The sequence below is a fragment of the Polypterus senegalus genome, chromosome 2, assembly GCF_016835505.1.
Source record: "Polypterus senegalus isolate Bchr_013 chromosome 2, ASM1683550v1, whole genome shotgun sequence".
NCBI lineage: Eukaryota > Metazoa > Chordata > Cladistia > Polypteriformes > Polypteridae > Polypterus > Polypterus senegalus.
The window spans coordinates 317,642,564-317,648,585 of NC_053155.1; positions in this window are offsets into that span (position 1 = coordinate 317,642,564).

Consider the following 6,022-nt stretch of genomic DNA (forward strand, 5'->3'; position numbering starts at 1 on the left):
AGCGATAACACCAAATTTAACACACCTGCTCCCCATTCACACCTGAGACCTTGTAACACTAGCGAGTCACATGACACCGGGGAGCTAATTGAGGACAATTTGGACATTTGTCACTTAGGGGTGCACTCACTTTTGTTGCCAGCGGTTTAGACATTAATGGCTGTGTGTTGAGCTATTTTGAGGGGACAGCAAATTTACACTGTTATACAAGCTGCACACTGACTACTGTACATTATGTCAAAGTGTCATACCTTCAGTGCTGTCCGATGAAAAGATTGAATAAAATATTTACAAAAATGTGTACTCGCTTTTATCAGATACTCTCTCTCTCCCTCTCGCTCTCTCTCTCTCTCTCATATATATATATACAGTATTCATATATATATGAAACCATGCCAGGATGAATTATTAAACACAAGGAAAAGGATTAAATATAACTTAAAGCTGAAGGCACAAGAAGTCTTTATCTTTATCTTAGAAAAGCCTCCAAAGTCATTTTCCAAGGTTAGAATAAGGTAAATGAGTAACAAACACCCCTTAAGAAAGTGGGGATAAATAAGTGGTGTTAAGATCAATAGGACAGTCCGCTAAACACCCCTCTTATATTGTATATATTGTAACAGCATGGCTGCTTGGTGCCACTGTTGCTCACCTATTCCCAACAGACAGACGCTGGACACGGGATACAAACACCAAGAAGTTGATTCATTTTCTTCTTCTACAGTACCTCAAAGCACCTCCAACCCAATAAACAGGCAACAACTACAATAACAGTAGTAAAGCACACAAATCTCTCCTCTACTCCTCCCAGCAAGTTCTGTCCTACTCCCTCCTAACTCCAGCTTACTTGCTGGATTCACAGTAGACCTTTCATATAGTCCGGGTCTAATAAAAAACAGGGATTTTCTTCAGCCTGGAATTACTTCAGGGCTTCCATCCTCATGACTGTCTCGTACTTCCAGGCTTTAAGGAAAGAATACGTCCTCAGGTCCTTTGACAACTCCTCCTGGCGGCACCCACGGCATCCAGCAGGGCTTTGTTTTATTTTATTTTTTTTCTCCGGCCGTCTGGAGTTTTTTTTTTTCTGTCCCCCCTGGCCATTGAACCTTACTCTTATTCTATGTTAATTAATGTTGACTTGTTTTATTTTCTTACTGTGTCTCTTATTTTTCTATTCTTCATTATGTAAAGCACTTTGAGCTACATTTTTTTTGTATGAAAATGTGCTATATAAATAAATGTTGTTGTTTGTCAGAACTCCATGTCCCATAGTGGTCTGCAGGAATCTGGGGTAGACACTGCAGTCCAGGGGAGTTGCCATCTAGCGTTTTGAAGGAAGCAGTGTCAGCAAGTAGCTGCCTTCCCCCATCCTTTCATTCCATATATACTGTATATATATTTATATGCATGTGTATAAGAATGTATGCATGTTTGTTGATTTATTGAATTATTTTTCTCTTTTTTGATTTTAATATTAAATAAAAGTGCACTTCCTGCCTTGCGCCCTGTGTTGGCTGGGATTGGCTCCAGCAGACCCCATTATCAATAGTACCTGATGACCCCAACTCTGTTGTTTCACTAGCACAATGTCTTACTTGTGTTTCTAAATGGATGTATAGTAATTTTCTCAAGCTAAATAAAAAAATAACAGAAATTTTAGTGACTGGCAATAATGGATACAATGAGGTTATCAGAAATAAACGATGCATTAGGATTAAAAGTCAAGATGGAGGTAAAGAATTTAGGGGTAACTGTTGACTGTAATCTGAATTTTAAATCGCATATTAAATAGATCACTAGGACAGCATTTTTTTTACTTAAGAAATATAGCAAAAGTTAGACCTCTTATATCACTGAAAGATGCTGAGAAATGAGTTCACGCGTTTGTTTTCAGTCGACTAGATTACTGTAACGCACTCCTCTCAGGACCACCCAAAAAAGACAACGAGTGCAGAATGTAGCTGCTAGAATCCTAACTCAGAAAAGAAAATCTGAACACATTTTTTCAGTTTTGATGTCACTACACTGGTTGCCTGTGTCATTCAGAACTGACTTTAAAATTCTGCTGATGGTTTATAAGGCCCTAAATAATCTCACTCCATCTTATATATCGGAATGTCTGAAATCTTATATTCCAAATCATAACCTGCTCACCACCTACTCAAAGCTTCATGATGCACCAACATTGATGGACTGAAAGCCAGAAGTCTATGTGACCATCATCATTAGGTCCTTCCATCCATCCATCCATTTTCTAACCCGCTGAATCCGAATAGGGTCACGGGGGTCTGCTGGAGCCAATCCCAGCCAACACAGGGCACAAGGCAGGAACCAATCCTGGGCAGGGTGCCAACCCACCACAGGACACACACAAACACACCCACACACCAAGCACACACCAGGGCCAATTTAGAATCGCCAATCCACCTAACCTGCATGTCTTTGGATTGTGGGAGGAAACCGGAGTGCCTGGGGGAAACCCACGCAGACACGGGGAGAACATGCAAACTCCACGCAGGGAGGACCCGGGAGGCGAACCCGGGTCTCCTAACTGCGAGGCAAGGTCCTTCCATGAGAACCCTAAATACAAAGAGGACTGTTTGACTTATGTTAGGTAGATTGCCCAGAGGGGACTGGGCGGTCTCGTGGTCTGGAATCCCTACAGATTTTATTTTTTTTCTCCAGCCTTTGGAGTTTTTTTTTTGTTTTTTCTGTCCACCCTGGCCATCGGACCTTACTCTTATTCTATGTTAATTAATGTTGACTTATGTTTATTTTTTATTGTGTCTTCTATTTTTCTATTCTTCATTTTGTAAAGCACTTTGAGCTACATTTTTTGGTATGAAAATGTGCTATATAAATAAATGTTGATTGATTGATTAACCTTAGATCTTCAAATAAGTGTCTGCTTAGAATTTCAAGAGCAAAACTCAAAAGAAGTGGTGAGGCGGACGGCCTTCTCCTGTTATGCACCTAAAATCTGGAATAGTCTGCCAGTTGGAATTCGCCAGGCTAATAAAGTGGAGCACATTAAAAAACTGCTAAAAATTCATTAATTTAACATGGCCTTTTCATAACTTAATTTTAATTTAATCCTGATGCTCTGTATATTCAATGTATTATCTTAACTATTCATGGTGGCTCTAAAATCTGACCCCTACTCTCTCTTCTGTTTCTTTACCTGGTTTTCTGTGGTGGCGACCTGCACCATCAGCCCCTAATCAAAGCACCAGCACCGTGATGTTCCTACATTGATGGATTAAAAGCTAGAAGTCTACATGACCATCATCATCAAGTTCTTCCATGAGAACCCTAAAAACAAAGAGGACTGTTTCATTTATGTCAGGTTGAATACCCAGAGGGGACTGGGCGGTCTCATGGCCTGGTACCCCTGCAGATTTTATTTTTTTTCTCTCCAACCGTCTGGCCTCCCTGGCCATCGGACCTTACTTTTATTCTATGTTAATTAGTGTTGTCTTATTCTAATTCTTACTTTGTCTTTGATTTCTCTTATTTTCAACATGAGCTACATTATTTGTATGAAAATGTGCTTTAGAAATAAATGTTGTTGTTGTTGTGAGCCTGTAGTTAGGATATAGCGGGTTGGATAATGGATGGATGGATGAAAGTGCACTATAAATGCAATGGAATTGAATCAAAGGCTCTCTGGTGACCATCAGGTCCATTTTAATTCCAGCTTAATATCTGCCACTGAACTGTACATACCACACCACTCGTACAGGTCCACCCCATCTTGACCTACTGCCGTCCTATTTTTCAACAACAAACCATCAGCTTAATTCAGCCAAAGGGGTTCTCGGAGAACTCCAAACAGTGCTGCGTGCCATAAACAGTTCATCAGAGTTGAATTTAACTTGATAATCCAAAATACTTTTCTAATTGAGGACAGATGTGCCACGTGTGGCCCTAGGCCAGCCATCGCCTATCTAATGAACAGCAAAGAGGGAAGAATGAAAAAAAAAAAACTCAAATCATGCTGGAAAGCCTAAAAACGAAAATAAAGACAAACATTATTAGTAGATAGTTAATTATGGACAACTCATTGAGAAAACTTTGCAACTATTAGTTAGAAATTGCTATGTATTAAGACTTTTACAAACTCTTAATAAGGCTAACTGTAAGAGGCATTTGCTAGTTATTTAAGTTATATTAAATGTTTGCCTATATATTAGTGCATCGTTCATGGGAGGCTCTTATAACACCCACAAGCCGAATTGAATTGGTATATTCTAACTATTTCTTGTCCCTCTGACGACAGATTAGTCACAGCTAGTGACCTGTCTTGCTGTAAGTCAGGCATGGATGGCACACGGTTTTAAACCGGGCCTTAACGTAGTATGTAACACAATGTGCTCTATTGAACGTGCAGTGGCATACGTTTAGAGAGTACTAAACGTGAAGTTTAGTATCTTTAAGTATAGAAAACAGCTGATGTTTAACACGTTTAGAGAAGAGACATTTTCCCCATTTTTTTTATTCTACGTGTCTAACAACCCTTTTCTTTATTCTTGTGTGAACTGTTTGCTTTGAATTTTCACTGAACCTTTTAAAACGCACTTTTGGACTGTGAGATTTCTTGCGGCATGCGTTTGACCCGTGCTTGATCCTGCCTTACCTACCAGCAGCTACACTAACTTCACACTGTAGCTAATTGTGACTCCATTCTGAGTTTTGGCTCATATCCGACTTTTTGTTGAACCGTTCGAGTGACTTTTACATGCGATCCAAATCTGATATGAGCGAGTACAGATATCTATCCCGAGTGTGCGCCACATGCACAAATGAATCAAAGTATATTTGTCAGACAGATGTTAGCCTAATAGACCACCATGAACACCAACAGCATGCTGGCAGCTGTGCTTCTTCACAATGCTTTCAGTGAAGCACATCTGTGAATGTGTCAGTCCGTGACTGCAAGGAAGGGAAACAGAAAACGAACGATCATAACTGTTACTCTGAACGCAATTATCACTTCTGCATCCGTACACAGAAACTTGTGGACAGGAGACAGGAGCCAGGAAATTAGGGACGAGATGTGGAGAGTTTTAATGCAAAACAGGGATTTGACAATTTCAGCATGTCGAGGAGGACGTTCGATTACTTATGTCAACTCCTGTCCTCAAGACATGTGTGAGGCTTGATACTTCTGTTAGAAAACTAGTAGCAACTGGGCTGTTTTTTACTTATGACAGCCTTCCCAAATTTTGAATAACTCTGTCGCCTCTGTAGGGCAGAGTGGTGGCTCAGAGGCGAGAGATTTACACTGGCAATCAGAAGGTTGTCGGTTCGAATCCTGTAAATGCCAAAAGTGACTCTACTTCATTGGGCCCTTGAGCAAGGCCCTTAGTCTGCAATTGCTCTGTCCTGGGTATGACGTCAATCTGCATCCAGCCCTGCATGTAGGCCCTCCAACCTGTGTCGTGGCAAAAAAATCATCATCAGAAGGCTTTTTACCTAAAAATAGAGGCTATTAGGACTCCAGATAGACAGACAGAGTTTTAAGGCTTTATTGCAATAAATCAACAACACGGTCTCAACCCAATTCGGCAGAATCATTACAGCCATTGAAGTTTTTCTAACAATTTCTTATCATTTTGGCTCATTAAATTAGCTCATTCTGCACCTGGTTTACTGTCTATTATTCCTCTTGGTGTCTGTTTGGCCTATTTTGATTGGTCTATAACTGGGTGGATGGTTTCCTCCCAACCTCTCCTCTGACTCCCTTTTTTTTACTCCTGTCTGACCAGACCTTGCATTTCCATGGGAACCTTTATTATCTCCTTACTTTTCCCATTACTGGCCCCCTTATGGAATTTGTAATCTTTCTATGCTGTTTCATTTTCTCTCACTGGCCAAGGCTCCAATTCCATATATGGGTTTTCCTCTCTTAAGCCTTCCAAACTTTTTACAATAGTGACCTGAAGCTTAAGCTTTAAAAAGAAGTATAGTAGGTGCTTTCATTTAATCATTGCTTGGCATGCTTGATTTGTCTTAATTTCTA